Source organism: Leiobunum rupestre, chromosome 6 (genome assembly GCF_980474605.1).
Source record: "Leiobunum rupestre chromosome 6, qqLeiRupe1.1.hap1, whole genome shotgun sequence".
Classification (NCBI taxonomy): domain Eukaryota; kingdom Metazoa; phylum Arthropoda; class Arachnida; order Opiliones; family Sclerosomatidae; genus Leiobunum; species Leiobunum rupestre.
This window is the reverse complement of record NC_143389.1, coordinates 58,011,317-58,032,746: the sequence shown is the minus strand read 5'-3', so window position 1 is coordinate 58,032,746 and position 21,430 is coordinate 58,011,317.

Sequence of the window (21,430 nt, the reverse complement as noted above, 5' to 3'; positions counted from 1 at the left end):
CACCCAAAATGTTTATAGTAGAAAGGGCGAAGTCACTTTCGTGATAGCCCTCCCGTTTCCTTGTCCCCCCTTTTGATAAATTTCCGTTAGATAATTAAGTTTTTCGGGCTCGTAGGAACCCATACGGATCTCTACATGTTCGCGTAATGATACCACCAGCGCGTTTATTTAAAAGCCTTTAATACGGTTTAAATTTGTAAGCCCACCCCTCTGGCACCCCGGGTACGTTTAAATAATTGGCCAGGGGTCAAATATGACGCGGGCTGGTTTTTTTCTCTCGCTAAAAGGGCGCCGCTTTTAATGGTCGTTTGATTGATGGTGAAAGATCTGTTTCAAACGAGATTATCCAAAAACCTCCTTTCCGAAATTGGTAGTGAAATATATCATATTTTGGTGGTTGGAATAATGGTGATTTTTATTAAAGTAAGCTACGGATCAACGTGAACTGGATATGCCGTCTAAATATTAATTTCCATTTAAAGGTGGTTGTACAGGGTGTCCACTAAAATACGATCCAGGGCTTATAATTCAAAATATGTTTTTTCTACGAATTTTAAATTTTCGGATTCGGTATGTCACTCAGTGGGTCATTGGAAAATGCAAATATCAATGACCTTGAACCGTGTCTTCAAGATCATTAAAAATATATCAAGAAGGGTTTAATTCGGTAACTCGGTTTTAATTAGAAAAATGACCTTTTTTAAGTGGACGCTGTAGATCAATTTAAAGTCGTGCGGTGGACAGGGGTGGAGTAGCGATGTCGCAGCAGACCCTGCGACCCCGGAGAGCCTTGGAGCTGAGGGCTATTTTTCCATTTTGGAATTTTTAAAGAAGCTCTACGAATACTTATTTCTGTCTGAAAACCGAGGTTCACCAAATCGTAAAAATTTAACTTTGGCATGGAATTAAAATTTCTTCAGAAAACAAATATTTTTTACCTCAGATATTAACATTTTTTTTTTCGGATTATTTTAACGAGAAAAAAATTAAAGAAATTAATTAATCTATATATCAGCAAAAAATTGTTATTTAAAAAAATTGATTTTATCAAAAGATTATATTTTCTTGCCATTTGTTATTCTAAAAATTGTTGTTTAAAAAAATTGATTTTATCAAAAGATTATATTTTCTTGCCAGTTTTTATTCTATTTTCACCACGTTTGGTTTTATTGAAAATGTCTGAAAAACTTCCAATTTACAATTCGAGTGACAGTGATAACAACTTTGAGATGAGCATGGAAACCAAATGATAAACGTTAGGAATTAGTTGAATTTACGATGCGATTCGCTATGTAGTGTTAATAAACAGGGCATTGCACGTGTCCCATTTCATATCAAATAAAATAAAATTGAATACACGACAAAGAAAATTTCCTCCAAAAGCCTGGAAATATTTGACTGTTGAGTGTATTTATATAAGTAACCTAAAACCATATGTCGTCGCCGTTAAAACAAAACCACGTAACTTGAGATACGTGGTTTTGTCAAAATTGACATATTTAGATTCTACACCCCAATTTACGTATATAACATTAAAAACATAATAAGTTGCAATTGAATTTCTTTTTTTAAATCGAGAAAACAATTAAACGTATCTTTGATATTCACAACGCATTTCGCGCAAAAGCACGTATCTCGCTTATTTTCAGCTCCTATCTCACTTCATGACGCGAAACCACGTATCTCTAAAAATTCCCCATTAGCAAAATATTTTTAAATTAAAATCCTCATAAAGAGTCAATATCGAAACGAAATTATTTAACTATAAAATTAACTCACATGTAAAAACCTAACACGCGATTTCTCAAGTCCCTGCAAAATTAAAAAATCAATTTTTCTCAAAAAAGGCCACCGAAAAGATACGTGGTTTTTGTTTTAACGGCGACGATGTAAGATTAGTATGCCATTAGATTATTTTCTTTAATGAAATCTTGTTCACGGTATATGACGTAAATTACGTTACTTCCTTGACGTAAAACACGTCATCAACTTATAAATGGGAAACGGAAGATAGTGAAATGGATTTCGAGAACTCGTAGAATTCGTGGTTTTGACTCGCGATCATGAGATTTTGTTTCAATGGTAACGTTTTCAAAAGCACAAGGAATTTAAGAATTTGCCATTTACGGTTCACTAATTGTTCCATGTGAAATTAGGTTTTGATTATGTTACATATGCTAAAACTAAATACCTTTTTATACGTCACAGAGAAATGTATCAGACTTTCGGAAGCATGAACTTAAACATTCAATTCAGGAACAAATAGACGCGTTTTCAAATTATGAGACAATAACCACTCAAAGGATTATTCAATGGGAGGTCTCGTCCTGCTGAATTAAGGTATACACACTTGTATTTCGAGTAGGATAACCAAAGTCACGACAAGTGGAATACAAAATGTTACAACAGACAACGTCATATTTATAACCTTGGAACATGACATCAACGGATACCAATCTTACCAACGGATTAGGATTGCCATTTAGAAAATCTATTTCTCTGCGACCTTTTATTATACATGGGTGTGTTTCACTTACGCATGAATACATTAAACTCAACGAATGTCGCGAGTTCATATAAAATATGACCTCGGAAAAGAGTTCTATTGAAGATCTGTCTGATAATCTTTGACTAATCGAGTTGGAACCATTCGTTTTCGGTATTGCCAGTGTCACAAGAATTAGATTGACATTTCAATACATTGTGTCCAACCATTTTCTGTCTCATTATAATGACACAAGGTCACTCGAAAATTATGTCACTTTTAGAAATAACTCTATTGAAGAAATTTTCTTTTAAATTTGTTACTAGCGCACCTTGATGAGGTATTCAATGGCGGGTGGACTCTAGAGTTAGCCACTTGACACTGTACAAAAGATTACAAAGAACTAGTAAAAGGTTGTAGCGCTTACAAACATTGAGAAAACGCGCAACTACAAAAGCATTCATTTAACCGAGAATAAAAAAACTCAAGAACTCTATTTTGAATATTTTCTAAAGTCCTTTGAGTTTATTTGTATACAAACTTACAAAGTAAAGAAATATTTCAGGGGGAATATCCGGTCAGATTGTCAGTATTCCTAAATGTCACATAAATGTCATAGCAGACCTTTTATTATTGATTAACAAAAATATCACAAGTTACTTACTTAATACAGAAATAGTTCTTCGATCCAATGTAGTATGTGATCCAACCATGTATTTACTGAGAATTTATCCCCTCGTGCTCGAAGAGTTAGCGGACTTTCTCCTAAAATAAAAATTAACACAGCCTCTTTATTTTTTTTACGTAAATTGATATTAATTTCATTTTCTTACCAGTTTATGTGAACAGGTAAATTGCGTTTGAGACCCCTAAAAGAATCAAAGGTCTAAATTTTTTCTTGAAATTTCAAAGTCCAATTTCCAAAAACTTGATATTTCAAGTTTGTCTTTTCAGATATCGTTATACAAATTAACACTCTGATTTGTTTTTAATTGTCAGTTACTGTTATACCAAAAATATCGATATCGAATTAAGTCAAAATTTATCAGTTAATTTGACGTAAAACGAACGCTATATATAAAGAAAATAGCCTTATATTTAAACTCGGTAAAACGAAAGCTATAATTCGTTAATTTTTTAAGACGGAGAGTGTATATAAAAAATGAAATGGACTGTTAATGAAACTGTCAAGGAAAACGGTTGGATACCTGGGCACGACGCCTGTCCGAATCGCGGAGAAGGACTATTAATAACTCTTTCTCAGTTTGCACCCATGATCTCTTATCGAGGGAAAATGTTTCTTTCGGCCATTCTTAAGCAGAATCTATTCGTTTACGGATGAAGATGAGATTAACGACTTTGTCCGCGGGCGACACGTGTTCGCGAGACGTGGTGCGGACACGCTCCGATGATCGCAGAGAGCGTTGTAGACTGAAGTGCGAGATCACTAATCTGATATCTGCTGGTATGAAAGAAATGAAAAGCCCCGTTACTAAAGGGATATTTCCAGCGACAAGTACAAGATTTAATATCCCTTCGGCCTAAGGTGACGTTTCAATCTCGCGGTCGATGCCCCGCAAATATCAACTTATTGCCTGTTCCTTCGCAATTTAGATTACCAACCACATCATCATATCAATAATTTCTCACTACGCTCACAATGAGACGACCCGAGATGTTTATCTCCGATTTCGTTGAAACTCGGGTGGTAAGTAGACCTTCGTGTAACTTGAAAATTCCTAAAAGGGTGGACAAGAATGGGCTTTCGATTTGCCATGGTAACCCTATAAATTTTTGACAACGTAAAACCTGATTTTCTCTACGGAAATTCACATGGTAAAATCGAAGACTTTAATATTTGAATATTTCTCCAAAATTTAAAAGTTTAATTAATTAAAAACATAATTCAGAACATGTGTAAATTGGGTAAATTGTGGTAAATACATATCAAATTCAGTAAATATACTTAAATTGGGTAAATTATGGTAAATACTAAAAACTTGTAGAGGTTAACGGTAATAGTTAGTGTAGGGAGCTGTTGGCTCGCGTGGCTTGCAGGGCTTGCCACCACCCTCCTACGCATTGTAACCCGGCCACCTGAATTAAAGGCTTTAAAAGTCGCTCGATGACTTAGGCCTAAGGTGGTGCCTTGGGTATTAGCCTAGCTGATTATTAATACACATTAATGGGTAAATTTGGGTAAGTTTGGGTAAATATACGTAAATTGGGTAAATTGTGGTAAATACACATTAAATATGGATACATTTGTTGAAATATGGGTAAATTTGTTGAAATATGGGTAAATTTATTGAAATATGGATACATTTATTGAAATATGGATAGATTTATTGAAATATGTGTAAATTTGTTTCAATATGGGTAAATACACGTTAATTTCCGTAGAGAAAATTAGGTTTTCAGTGGTCAAAAACCTTTTCAGTTGCCATGACAAATGAAAGGCCATTCTTGTCCACCCTTTTAGGGCTTTCAAGTTACACGAAGTTCTATACTTACCACCCGATAAGTCGTCCGTCTCATTGTCAGTTGCAGCCTCATATTTTGAGTAAAATCAAATTTGTCCGGGTATTAGATCTCAACTGGCTTGTGAGTTTTATTTAAAAGCACCTTTGGTTCTAAAACTTACATTGTTAATCCTTTTAAGACTACCACCGAGGGGCAGATCATGATTAAATTTTTAATCATTATTTAATTATTTTTAATTTTTGTACAGCCAAAGCTGCAGATTTAATTTTAATATAATCTAATCATACGAGGGTGTCCTAATAATCATTGCAGTGAGCTGCCCCTCGGTTACCACTGAGTTCAAACCATAGCTAATACCCTTTTGAAATGCGTTAATGATGCTCAATGTAATGGATGTACATTCTCTTTTACACGAGAGAAGCTCAATGTCATCGATAGTGATTAGCATTTACACGAAATAAGCTCAAGTCTATCAAGGGGCATTTGAAAAAATAATATCTGAATATCATTAATTTGCGTTCGACTTTGCACAAAAAAATTCAAGGCAATTGATTTCCATTTGACTTTGCCCGTAATTATATCAAGGTCATTGATTTGCATTCTGTGGGCATTTGACTTTATATAAAAGAACTAAGGTTCTGCTATTTGGCTTTCAGATCGGGGCGTACTATTTTAATATTGCCATCTAGGAAACAGATTTGAAATTAGTCATTGGCAGTCAAAAATCCCTGGGTATTCCACCGTGCTTTAAAAAAAAATGGTGGTGCCCATTGTTAAAACCATTGCCACTGCTCTATAATTACAGGTGGGGTGGCGAAGTGTTGAAGATTACGATAAAAGACTTTTTTATGTATATGTAAAAAAAACATTCACGTTACGAGGTTTTTTTCTCAAAGTTATGTCAGATAAGAATCTGCCTTGTTTTTATTTATTGTATGGTATAAATACTCGCAAGGAGCTTGTTTAAGGGTGTCACTTGGGTTCACGTAGCAGCTCACTTCACTACGAAACACTAACCAGTTCATTTAACACGTTGCTTTTATAAATAAATTACTTTATTTTTTATTTATTGCGTTAAGTCATTTCATCACTCTGTTGGTTATTGAGATTAAAAACCTTAATACGAAGTCTCGCAGCAAAAGGAGCTTGGTTTGATCGCAGCTTGTGGCATTGGGTGAAAACTCGGAAAAACTCTTTCTGCATTGAGTTCTCTCCTCAGTAGTTTAAGGGGTTTTCATTAGGTTTTTTGGTTTCCCCTTTTTATAAAAACTTGTTGAGGTTAATGGTAATAGTAGGTGTAGAGAGCTGTGGGCTCGCGTGGCATGAAGGGCTGGCCACCACCCTCCCACGCAATTTAACCCGGCCACCAGAAATAAAAAGGCAATAAAAGTCGCTAGATGACTTGGGCCTAAGGTGGTGCCATGGGTATTAGCCTAGCTGATAATTATAACTATAAAATATAGACAGGTATTGTGGATCACATTAAGCGCGTGTGTTTGTTTTCGAACATTAATGAGTAAAAGTAGAACAGCTACGAGCAATTAAGGAAATTGACAAAGAATATAGTCTATAGCACTAATTGACTGAATCTGGTTCAAAATGTCCATTTAAGAGCAACCCCGGAAGTGTCTTTTAAATACCAAAGGGTCATTTTCATTCAGGCTAACGCGTTCGCTTCTCTTTTGTGTCCAAGCTCACGCGGTCAAACTGGACAATACGACAAATGGGCGGACACGAGTAGACCGTGCTTGATGCCGATTCCCTTCCATGTTCCATATTCAATTTTCCAAAAAAAACGTTAAGCAAAAAACGGCGAATCCAAACGGCACAAATTAAAGAAAGCGCGCTTGCTTGAAAGGGAAAATTTGCGGTTTTGGGACAGCTATAATAGAATCTCGGCGTACGACCAAAAAAGTCCATTATCTGTGGTCAGTAGTTAATTCAAGATTATAAGAATTTAATAGAGAAATTAAGCTAGTATAAAGTTTTTTGTGCGCAATAAAGCTACGTCTACACGACTACACGCTTACTTTCTTAATAGGTGGGGTGGTGGAGTGGTTAGCACTTTCGCCTCACAGCTAGTGGAGCCAGGTTTGATCCCAGCTTGTTCAACTGTGTGAAAACTCGGAACAACATCTTCCGCGTTGAGTTTGCAAGTTCTCTCCCCACTGGTTTAAGGGGTTTTAACCTGAGCTCTTCGATTTCCACTTCCATAAAAACTTGTTGAAGCTAACGGTAATAGTTAGTGTAGGGAGCTGTTGGCTCGCGTGGCTTGAAGGGCTTGCCACCACCCTCCTACGCATTGTAGCCCGGTCACCTGAATTAATGGCTTCAAAAGTCGCTTGGTGACTTAGGCCTAAGGTGGTGCCTTGGGTATTAGCCTAGCTGAAACAACAAAAAAATTCACTAGATAACTTGGGCCTAGGGTGGTGCCTTGAGTATTAGCCTAGCTGATTATTATGTAACATGATAGGGAAATATCACATTTACGTAAAACATACCTACAAACTTACGCTTCCACCATTTTTCCTATTTCTGTTGGCTCGCGTGGCATGAAGGGATTGTAACCCCTGAGTTAGTGGCTTTGAAAAGTCGTTTGATGACTTATGTGGTGCCTTGAGTGCCCATCTGATTATTATTAAGAAATCATCACTCTAAATGAGCAAATATCTATTGAAAATCTGTTCAATTTTAATGCTTAGTGTGCGGTGAGATACGTTCAAATGCGAAAATATATTCCAGTTTCATCCTAGCTAAACGATGATTAAAATATTTTTAAATAATAAATAATAATTTTGTATGAAGTCATCTATTTTGTCGATGTGAAAAGGTCAAATTTAATTAAATTTCCTTAAACGTTAATTTATACCAATTAACCCTTTACTGAGAGCTAGTCTCACAATAGACTACATAGCCTACTAGTTAGAATAGTACTAGTAACGTTATATTTGGTCTGTGGTCTGGCGCGATTTTCTCGCCCGTAAACACAGGCGAGTAAATAGAAGAGAGAAAATCATCTAAACCCCTCACCCCTCTCCCACTCTCTCGATTTAGTTCGCGATAAGCTCACATTAAACATGATACCGTACTGATAAACTTTTGGGTCTTATGTAGTGGCGTAGCGAGGATATTTGGCAACCGGGGAAAACACACGAACTGGTGCCCCCCCCCCGTTGCCTCTGGAACACCACTTTATTTAGTTTTATTTAAACAATGCCGATGCCCGCCCCCTCGCAACGCCTCTGGTCTTATATTTTAAGGTGCCAATTTACACATAAATGTTTGGTTTAAAGTTTTTCAAAAAGTATGTTACAGAATAATTCCTGAAACTATACAGAAAAGGACAGTATATCAATTGATGGTTTGCTAAAATTTAAAACTTTTTGGAGAAATCCAGCGTTAACTATCGCGTTAGAACAAAACACACAAAGTCATAAAATAAAAGATTTTTTAAAACGATTCTGCACGTATTACAATCATTGCGTTTCAAATTTCCCGAATCGGGCATCTTTCTCTGGCCATGGAAGAAGAAAGCTAAGGAATAGAATTGAGGCGCGCGATTCACACCCCATGCGAGAACTCCGCCACCCCCAGGTGGGAGAATTAGAGGGGTGAAAAAAGGAGCTATCGTGGTAAAATATTTGTGACGTAGCATAGAAATGGAACTGTTTGGCGCCCTCTTACCATAGGAAAAAATATATTTTCAAAATTACAGAGATATTAAACACAATACCTTCCCATTTTATAAACTTTATAGCTAAATTATATTTAAAATCATCAGCAAAAACATTTAAAATCTTGTCATTGTGGAGATATTGTGGCTAAGAAAATAACGCGCGCAACCGCAACGGCCAAAAATATAATAGTTATCTAGTTGGCCGCATCATGGTGCGATGAAGCTAGTTTGCTGTCACGTGTCAATTTTACCTCGATGCGATCCCCATATTTTCAACCCACCCCATTCACCCGTTGGTGGGAGTTGGCATCAAACCGTGGGTAGAACTTCGATACTCAATTCTATTCCTTAGCTTTCTTCTTCCATGCTCTGCCACTGCCTACTTACAATCGAGACCAGTAATTCATATGGACCAATTTTCGTTATCCAAAAGCCTCCACTGCGCCACGTAAATATACCGATGGAAGACAATGCCTTAGAATCTTAAGTGTCGCGCCCCTTTGATGTCGTCATTAGGGGGATATTACGCCTTCCATTCATCAAAGACAGGCCGACGGTGGGCCCCCTTTCTCCCTACGCAGGGGTGTAAGATTATAAGAACTATAGAAGGCTACGACTTTTCAGACCAGTCTTTAAAATATCGTCAGATACAGAGTTCAACCGTCATCGATAAAACACAAATGAAACTAGTGAATCCGAGGAATATGAAAAATTTAATGGCCAAATAACTTTCATTTTCCTCTTAATGAAGCTTAATAAGAGTGTTTCGAAGCATCTCGTTATCCATTCTTCGGAACAGGATCGTCCGTAAGATCAAAATGATGATACCTCGAGAACGCAAATTATCAGCTATGATGGCATCGTTATTTCAAATGCCATTTCTTCGAAATATTCCGACGCGCTATTGTTGTTGGGGAAAACTAATCGGACTAATAGAGGCTAATGATTATTTTTCCACCCGCCTAACATTAACCGGACGTTATTAGGCTTTTATTTTAATAATTATTATCGAGATGACGTCAAATGAAGACGGAAAAAACCCAGAAATTTGAAAATTAAAAAATAATGGTAATTTCGATTGGAGTTAAATTTTTATTCAAAATAGTCACATCGTACTTTCACGTAACATGCTTTTGTATGGCCACTATTGTCGATAATTTTTAAACTTCTCAGACTCGAAAATTTTAAACAATTATCTGACTCGAAAATTTTAAACAATTATTTGACTCGAAAATTTTAAATTGTTATCTGACTCGAAAATTTTAAATTGTTATCTGACTCGAAAATTTTAAATTTTTATCTGATTCGAAAATTTTAAATAATTATCTAACTCGAAAATTTTAAACAATTATCTGATTCGAAAATTTTAAACAATTATTTAACTCGAAAATTTTAAACAATTATCTAACTCGCAAATTTTAAACAATTATCTGACTCGCAAATTTTAAACAATTATCTGACTCGCAAATTTTAAACAATTATCTGACTCGCAAATTTTAAACAATTATCTAACTCGAAAATTTTAAACAATTATCTAACTCGCAAATTTTAAACAATTATCTGACTCGCAAATTTTAAACAATTATCTGACTCGCAAATTTTAAACAATTATCTAACTCGAAAATTTTAAACAATTATCTAACTCGCAAATTTTAAACAATTATCTAACTCGAAAATTTTAAACAATTATCTAACTCGAAAATTTTAAACAATTATCTAACTCGAAAATTTTAAACAATTATCTAACTCGCAAATTTTAAACAATTATCTGACTCGCAAATTTTAAACAATTATCTGACTCGCAAATTTTAAACAATTATCTAACTCGAAAATTTTAAACAATTATCTAACTCGAAAATTTTAAACAATTATCTGACTCGAAAATTTTAAAAAATTATCTGATTCGAAAATTTTAAACAATTATCTAACTCGAAAATTTTAAACAATTATCTAACTCGAAAATTTTAAACAATTATCTGACTCGCAAATTTTAAACAATTATCTGACTCGCAAATTTTAAACAATATCTAACTCGAAAATTTTAAACAATTATCTTACTCGAAAATTTTAAACAATTATCTGATTGGAAAATTTTAAACAATTATCTAACTCGCAAATTTTAAACAATTATCTGACTCACAAATTTTAAACAATTATCTAACTCGAAAATTTTAAACAATTATCTAACTCGCAAATTTTAAACAATTATCTGACTCGCAAATTTTAAACAATTATCTGACTGGAAAATTTTAAACAATTATCTAACTCGAAAATTTTAAACAATTATCTAACTCGAAAATTTTAAACAATTATCTAACTCGCAAATTTTAAACAATTATCTGACTCGCAAATTTTAAACAATTATCTGACTCGCAAATTTTAAACAATTATCTAACTCGAAAATTTTAAACAATTATCTAACTCGAAAATTTTAAACAATTATCTGACTCGAAAATTTTAAACAATTATCTGATTCGAAAATTTTAAACAATTATCTAACTCGAAAATTTTAAACAATTATCTAACTCGAAAATTTTAAACAATTATCTGACTCGCAAATTTTAAACAATTATCAGACTCGCAAATTTTAAACAATTATCTGACTCGCAAATTTTAAACAATTATCTAACTCGAAAATTTTAAACAATTATCTAACTCGAAAATTTTAAACAATTATCTGACTCGAAAATTTTAAACAATTATCTGATTCGAAAATTTTAAACAATTATCTAACTCGAAAATTTTAAACAATTATCTAACTCGAAAATTTTAAACAATTATCTGACTCGCAAATTTTAAACAATTATCTGACTCGCAAATTTTAAACAATATCTAACTCGAAAATTTTAAACAATTATCTTACTCGAAAATTTTAAACAATTATCTGATTCGAAAATTTTAAACAATTATCTAACTCGCAAATTTTAAACAATTATCTGACTCACAAATTTTAAACAATTATCTAACTCGAAAATTTTAAACAATTATCTAACTCGCAAATTTTAAACAATTATCTGACTCGCAAATTTTAAACAATTATCTGACTGGAAAATTTTAAACAATTATCTAACTCGAAAATTTTAAACAATTATCTAACTCGAAAATTTTAAACAATTATCTAACTCGCAAATTTTAAACAATTATCTGACTCGCAAATTTTAAACAATTATCTGACTCGCAAATTTTAAACAATTATCTAACTCGAAAATTTTAAACAATTATCTAACTCGAAAATTTTAAACAATTATCTGACTCGAAAATTTTAAACAATTATCTGATTCGAAAATTTTAAACAATTATCTAACTCGAAAATTTTAAACAATTATCTAACTCGAAAATTTTAAACAATTATCTGACTCGCAAATTTTAAACAATTATCTGACTCGCAAATTTTAAACAATTATCTAACTCGAAAATTTTAAACAATTATCTTACTCGAAAATTTTAAACAATTATCTGATTCGAAAATTTTAAACAATTATCTAACTCGAAAATTTTAAACAATTATCTGACTCACAAATTTTAAACAATTATCTAACTCGAAAATTTTAAACAATTATCTAACTCGCAAATTTTAAACAATTATCTGACTCGCAAATTTTAAACAATTATCTAACTGGAAAATTTTAAACAATTATCTAACTCGAAAATTTTAAACAATTATCTAACTCGAAAATTTTAAACAATTATCTAACTCGCAAATTTTAAACAATTATCTGACTCGCAAATTTTAAACAATTATCTGACTCGCAAATTTTAAACAATTATCTAACTCGAAAATTTTAAACAATTATCTAACTCGAAAATTTTAAACAATTATCTGACTCGAAAATTTTAAACAATTATCTGATTCGAAAATTTTAAACAATTATCTAACTCGAAAATTTTAAACAATTATCTAACTCGAAAATTTTAAACAATTATCTGACTCGCAAATTTTAAACAATTATCTGACTCGCAAATTTTAAACAATTATCTAACTCGAAAATTTTAAACAATTATCTTACTCGAAAATTTTAAACAATTATCTGATTCGAAAATTTTAAACAATTATCTAACTCGCAAATTTTAAACAATTATCTGACTGGAAAATTTTAAACAATTATCTAACTCGAAAATTTTAAACAATTATCTAACTCGAAAATTTTAAACAATTATCTAACTCGCAAATTTTAAACAATTATCTGACTCGCAAATTTTAAACAATTATCTGACTCGCAAATTTTAAACAATTATCTAACTCGAAAATTTTAAACAATTATCTAGCTCGAAAATTTTAAACAATTATCTGACTCGAAAATTTTAAACAATTATCTTACTCGAAAATTTTAAACAATTATCTGATTCGAAAATTTTAAACAATTATCTAACTCGCAAATTTTAAACAATTATCTGACTCACAAATTTTAAACAATTATCTAACTCGAAAATTTTAAACAATTATCTAACTCGCAAATTTTAAACAATTATCTGACTCGCAAATTTTAAACAATTATCTGACTGGAAAATTTTAAACAATTATCTAACTCGAAAATTTTAAACAATTATCTAACTCGAAAATTTTAAACAATTATCTAACTCGCAAATTTTAAACAATTATCTGACTCGCAAATTTTAAACAATTATCTGACTCGCAAATTTTAAACAATTATCTAACTCGAAAATTTTAAACAATTATCTAACTCGAAAATTTTAAACAATTATCTGACTCGAAAATTTTAAACAATTATCTGATTCGAAAATTTTAAACAATTATCTAACTCGAAAATTTTAAACAATTATCTAACTCGAAAATTTTAAACAATTATCTGACTCGCAAATTTTAAACAATTATCTGACTCGCAAATTTTAAACAATTATCTAACTCGAAAATTTTAAACAATTATCTTACTCGAAAATTTTAAACAATTATCTGATTCGAAAATTTTAAACAATTATCTAACTCGAAAATTTTAAACAATTATCTGACTCACAAATTTTAAACAATTATCTAACTCGAAAATTTTAAACAATTATCTAACTCGCAAATTTTAAACAATTATCTGACTCGCAAATTTTAAACAATTATCTAACTGGAAAATTTTAAACAATTATCTAACTCGAAAATTTTAAACAATTATCTAACTCGAAAATTTTAAACAATTATCTAACTCGCAAATTTTAAACAATTATCTGACTCGCAAATTTTAAACAATTATCTGACTCGCAAATTTTAAACAATTATCTAACTCGAAAATTTTAAACAATTATCTAACTCGAAAATTTTAAACAATTATCTGACTCGAAAATTTTAAACAATTATCTGATTCGAAAATTTTAAACAATTATCTAACTCGAAAATTTTAAACAATTATCTAACTCGAAAATTTTAAACAATTATCTGACTCGCAAATTTTAAACAATTATCTGACTCGCAAATTTTAAACAATTATCTAACTCGAAAATTTTAAACAATTATCTTACTCGAAAATTTTAAACAATTATCTGATTCGAAAATTTTAAACAATTATCTAACTCGCAAATTTTAAACAATTATCTGACTGGAAAATTTTAAACAATTATCTAACTCGAAAATTTTAAACAATTATCTAACTCGAAAATTTTAAACAATTATCTAACTCGCAAATTTTAAACAATTATCTGACTCGCAAATTTTAAACAATTATCTGACTCGCAAATTTTAAACAATTATCTAACTCGAAAATTTTAAACAATTATCTAGCTCGAAAATTTTAAACAATTATCTGACTCGAAAATTTTAAACAATTATCTGATTCGAAAATTTTAAACAATTATCTAACTCGAAAATTTTAAACAATTATCTAACTCGAAAATTTTAAACAATTATCTGACTCGCAAATTTTAAACAATTATCTGACTCGCAAATTTTAAACAATTATCTAACTCGAAAATTTTAAACAATTATCTTACTCGAAAATTTTAAACAATTATCTGATTCGAAAATTTTAAACAATTATCTAACTCGAAAATTTTAAACAATTATCTGACTCGAAAATTTTAAACAATTATCTGATTCGAAAATTTTAAACAATTATCTAACTCGAAAATTTTAAACAATTATCTAACTCGCAAATTTTAAACAATTATCTGACTCGCAAATTTTAAACAATTATCTGACTGGAAAATTTTAAACAATTATCTAACTCGAAAATTTTAAACAATTATCTAACTCGAAAATTTTAAACAATTATCTAACTCGCAAATTTTAAACAATTATCTGACTCGCAAATTTTAAACAATTATCTGACTCGCAAATTTTAAACAATTATCTAACTCGAAAATTTTAAACAATTATCTAACTCGAAAATTTTAAACAATTATCTGACTCGAAAATTTTAAACAATTATCTGATTCGAAAATTTTAAACAATTATCTAACTCGAAAATTTTAAACAATTATCTAACTCGAAAATTTTAAACAATTATCTGACTCGCAAATTTTAAACAATTATCTGACTCGCAAATTTTAAACAATTATCTAACTCGAAAATTTTAAACAATTATCTTACTCGAAAATTTTAAACAATTATCTGATTCGAAAATTTTAAACAATTATCTAACTCGAAAATTTTAAACAATTATCTAACTCGCAAATTTTAAACAATTATCTGACTCGCAAATTTTAAACAATTATCTGACTGGAAAATTTTAAACAGTTATCTGACTGGAAAATTTGTAAAACTATCAAATTCCCAAATAAGTAAAATTATCAGAATGTAAAAACAAAATGTGAAAAAATTTAATTATCAGAGTCACAATGTCGGGTACTCAACCTCCCTAACGAGTCTCGCTGTTGGCTAAGCCTCGCTCGTCAAAGTTGGATAACGTATTAAATAAAAATGCAGTAAAAACGGGACCACTAAATTCACCCGACAACCAAAAAAATATTTTTCTTTTGAAGAACGAGCGAGCAGAAAAAAACGCCTTTTCGCCGTGTGTTATATTGAAAGAAAAATATAAATCGAGCCAAGTGTCAATATCCGCGGTTTTCCTCTATTCAATTGACTGGATATTTTTTCACCTTGTATACAACGCAACGAGCGACCGTTAATCAAAAAGTGATCTGTTTGAGAGAAAAAAGTTTAACCCTGTAATTTCTAAAAGTCGCTATAAAAAAGAAAGGCGTTTATGGGAAGAAATTGCGATGGAAGGTTGATGGAATTTTAATTTGTCTGGAGAACAGACCATAACCTCAACGCGAATCAAACACTTTATAACGCTAAAGTGAAAGTATTTGGAAAATAGCCATATTCTTAACGTATTGCAAAGGTTACGCGGATAATTCCTAACTAGAAATAAGTCTGCTCGCTCGCATTTCATCGAAACTAGGTTAACAACAGTGTTCGCGCGCCCAACACGTTGTGCAAATGGTTCTCCATTCACACGGAGCCACTCGTGTTGGCCAATAATGTTTTGGAAACTAGTTGGCTGGTGTGAAGAAAAGGTTGTCAAGTTTTAAACAAAATGTTTAAAAATGTTGATTTACAGTTTTAAGCCGTTTTAAACGTATTGTTCAATTGTTTTTAATTCAAATGCTATTTTTAAGCAAAGGTTAAGTTTAACATAGTTTAAACTAAGTTTATTTGATTTTTTATGTGTATTTATGGTTTTTTAGTTTGATTTAAAAACAGTTTCAAACTATGAATCGTGTTTTAAACAAAAAACATTTTTTTTAGGCAAACATTGCTTCTACTAACCCAATATTAATAGGTTCCACCATATTTGTTTTAAGCCTTATAAATTCTAAGCTAATTTAAGGTGAACATTGCATATGTTGGAAACATTGCATAATCAACTTACATAATACATATCTTGGCAATATTATGAAAGTAAACCAATTTGAAATCGAGATATTATATTGAATATTTTTATAAAAATTTACGAATAGCGAAAATAAAATAAAACTAAAAACCACTGTATGTACGATAAACAGTTGTATTAAAAAACTACATGTAGTCGTCTAGTTTTTTAATAAAACCGTTTATTGTACATACAGTGTTCATAAGTTTTATTTTTAGCTATGATAAATTATACGGCAAAATAAAATAATCCAAGCGTTAATACCTTCTTTAATGGAATTTGTTGAATGTTTGTTTCAACCTAGAGGAGCATTGTGGCTGCCTCCCCGAAGCTAAATGCCCCAAATCTCAAATTAACCCGATCGCTTTCTCGCGTGAGCAACACCACACTTTTATTGTCTCCCTCAGAAAGAGAAAACAATCACGTAGACAATGACATTTAAAAACAAAGAAATACAAGAAACTTTGGATGTTGTTAGGGCCGAAACCGTTGACTCTTTATTACGCGGGTTACCCCAAATTAAAACACCTGCTCATTTAGACTTTCTAAGATGCCAGAAGTTTATGATATCTCTCTAAAGTTAGAAGAACTGGCTTAAATTGAAGCATTTTTCAGTAGCGGCGCCAGGATTTTTCGGGAGGTAGGCCAACCATTTGGAGACCCCACCAAAATTATGGAGGCCCCCCCCCCCACCACAATTTTTTCAAATCCGTCCACGCGGATTATTTAATTTTTTTGAAGCAAGTGGTGAAATGTTTGGGTAAAATGGGTACGCGACGAAACAATTAGAGTTAATTATGAATTTCCACATGACTAAAAACAGAGTGTGTGTTGATCCTTTTTTGTATACCGATAACACTTAACAAATGAGTGGTTTTTTACTTTTTTCTACTACTGCATGTACATCCCTTACATCAGAACTTACAACTTTACGAAAATGAATGTACGTAGGTACATTAAGTAAAGTAAGTTTAAGAACCATTAATTTGTAAAGATAAAATTAAAGATACAATTTCGATATAGTAGCGCTCGCGAAAAATTAAAACTAAAAAATAAACTACTGTCAAAGAAAAGTTACTCGTACCTTTGAATAAAAACAGCAGTGTCGTTAAGCCAATCACTCGCATTGAATATTGGAAAATTAAAAAATAAATAAATTATTTCGCAAACAAATTACAGAATTTTCTGATGTTAAATAATTTGGAGGCCCATATTTTAAATTTTGGAGGCCCCTTATGACGACTTTTGGAGGCCCCTACCAAAATTTCAAGTAGGCCCAGGCCTACCCCGGCCTGTTGCTGGCGTTGCTACTGGCAGTTTTCATTCGAAGAAAAATACAGTTCCTCAAAACTCAAAATATACCGTTTGTATTGTTTCGTCTAACTATGTAAAATGTGAAAATTACACTCCGTGGGGCTATTTTCTTTTTTGAAAATTACATTTTTCCTCTGTAGTAGTTTTAGAAAATCACTATATCTGAAAATTTCAAGCCGCATTTTTGTTTATTTCGTAAAGTGTGTAGAAAAATTAACCGATGCTTGCAAAGATGCATTTTTTACGCGAATAGCGTTAAGAGTACAGGAATATGGATACTTATCACGGAAGAGATATATTATTTACCTTTGACGATACCTTTTCTTAACGAAATGAGTTATATTCATGAGAAAACCTTATCGATATTGCGATTGTCATGCACAAAAACCTTAATTTTATCAGATGCGTTTTTTCAGCAACGTTATTAAATGTGATTTATAGCGATATAGTTCCAGTACTGAAAGTTTCAATATTTTAAAATAATTAGGCCTGCATCACGAATGACCTTCAAACAAGAAAAGTATTTGAAAAGAAAGCCAGAGGGCAATCGTAAAGTTTAGCACGAAATTAACGCGGACATTGTAGTCTTAAGAATCTCGAAACTTTCAAATAATGACAAATTATCTTACAGATTCAAGAAAATGCGATATGAACTAAATATTACCCGGAGTATATCATTGAAAGCAGAAACTTTACCACTCTCAATCATTCCCTTTGAAACAATATCCATTCCCATCCCATCCCAATTTAAGTATTTGTCTTAAAACCATTCCCATTTCTCAAAAATACCTTTGCAATTCATTCCCTAACTGAAAATCTATATACATAAAAATGGATGATGGTATTATGTATAAGATTGATAAACTCCAACATCACCATGAAAGTTGGCACATCTAAGTGTTTTTTCATTGAGAAGGTTTCACTTTAACTCGCCACTAGATGGCGCTGCAGCGCATCAACTTCTATACCGTACAACCGATCAACATCTAAATTGGTATACATAGTTATTTGATCACGGATAATATTTTCGCACCTTTCATTTTGCTATAACTCACCACTAGATGGCGCTGCAGCGCATCAACTTCTATACCGTTCATCTGTACATCTATACACCAAATCTCAATTTTAAGTTAGTTCGATTACATAGCGAATAGAATAGTAAAAAATATAGATAATTCACCTGAATTATTATTAAAAAAATTTATATTGTTCATCATCAATTTATAGCAATAAAAATAATGAAACCTTATCAGTTTTCTTTTAAGAATTATGTTTTTAACCATGTAAAGATATAAATTTAACATATTGTAAGTTCCAATTTAATCTATTTAAAAAAGTCACTATAATAACGTATTTATTTCTTTCGAACATTTTAAATAATCAACTGAGGTACATTTTGAAAGAAAATAAAATTAGCATTATATGGGGAAGTGGATACTTCTCTATAAGTTGTATATTATATACTTCTGACATTACTTTTGTAACGTTAGATCGAACAAATATAAAGCATCTTGAAAATTTGGTGGGATAAACACTATTTTCTTAATTTTCTCCAGAAAGGGGTAATTCAAATTAAATGAACTTGACTACTCAACCTTATATACTTCTCATACTACTTATTTCTTTAACTCTAGGTCGGACCAATTAAAAGTTCTTGGCTGGTGTTTTTTTAGTTTACTCGAGAAAAAGGAAAACTCAAATTAAATGAACTTGATTCCTTAACCGCATTTTTATTTAATCAAATTTCGATCTGGGAAAATATGCTAAGCGTATGCATTTGGGGATATTGACAAACACATCTTTTGAATATCAAGGGGCACAAAAAAAGTGTTTAAAATTCCAAAGATGACACCAAAACTACGACGACTCTTAAATATCAATGAGACAGAAGGAAATTTTGCATATTAAAATGTTGGCATAATGAAGACGGTATTAAGTAGACCAAGGCTCTCTCAGTCTCGTTTTCATTTGCTCGACAGAAGGTTTCACCTTGATTTTATAATTGGCCTCAATTAAAAATTACATTTTCTTCGTCTGCAGCGCCAGATAAAAGTTCAACGCATTCCCAATCCTACCCGTTTTTAAAATACAAACACATTTTAAATTAATTAAATTTTAAATTAAGGATACACGTTTCATTTCTAAGTTGAAAAAATAAATTTTGGTTTTATTGCGTATATAAAGTATGTTTTCTATTAGAAAAAAATAATATTGTTTTTACTTTATAATTATTCAATGGAAAATATTAATTTGAAAAATCTCTACCACCGAGTTTTGAAAATTTTTAGAAATGTTTAAACTAATTTTTAAAAATTATTCAAAAAGTCTCTTACATTAAACATGTTTTTAGCAACCATTTAAGAAACTGCAATTTGTTTAAAACATTTTGAGACCTTTTTCAGTTTTAAACATTTTAAAAACATGGTAAAATAATTTTATACTATGACGAAGAGTTTAGTCTTAAAGGCCTAGGTTTTCTTCTGCCTGTCCCCCTTTAAATTAGGCCAACATGTTCAGCGGTTGGCCTACCACCAGGGTATTTGTGCTTAACTAAGTTAATTTAAAGGGGAACAGGCAGAAAAAAACCTAGGTCTTTAAGCAATGAAAAGTGTTTCAACCAAAAACAAATTTACCATCGCTGCTATATTGTGTTGATGTATTTCCCCTTCGACTAACTCGTGCTATCCGGCAATTCAAGGGTGTATTTTAAGTTTGGAAACAAAGAAAGCTACTTGCCAGAGCCACCCCTCTATGCACATCGAATTATTCCCCTCGCTCGTATGAAATTACAATACACCCTTGTATTTCAGAGAAGCACGAGCTGATCACCCGGCGCTTATAAATATCTGACGATCCACTTAAGGGTAAAAGCAATACGGGATAATGATTCTTGTTGTAACTATTTATCACTTTAAAGTAGTACGAAAGGGTTAAACCTGTACAAAAAGCCTTAAAGAGTCCAAATCTATTTAGTATCAGTACTAAAAATCTCGGTGAGAAGGTCTTACGTAAGCCGAAATTTGACACGACTAATTATTTCAACCCACAAAACAAAGGGAAAACTAATGAAAGACAACGGTGACATTAATTTATAACTGTCAATGGCTCGCGCCATGGAGAGAAAAAAACGCTGATGGTGGTAAAAAAACGCACGTTCGCCAAAAGCGAAATTCCCGGAAAAAACCCAGAACGAAAAAACTAATTACTGAAAGGTACGACGTTTAGGCAAACAATTTAGAGTTGATTTAAAAGGGGCGACCGCCCACAAGACGTTTCCACGCGGAGGAGAAGCGAGGATGGATACTGGTGAACGGAGAATACGCGCGCGGTACCCTGTTGGCCTCTTGATCCCTGGTAGAAAAACCACGCCCCTCTGCCTTTGCTCGCTTAATCGTCCCCCACTTTCTGTCGGTAATGGGGGAAACTATTCCGGTATTATTACGGGCTTTTCATTAGTGTAGGAGGATAATACATTCCGGGATTCATGAAAACAGAGGATATCGTTGCGGCCGTACATTCTCCATTAACCCGGATATCGTCGCCTGAAAGCAAAAACCACGTAACAATTTGGCGGGCATTTTGAGAAATATCGATTTAAATATTTGAAAAAGTAGGGGATAATTAAGGCAAGGGAGTTTAAAAAAAAATATA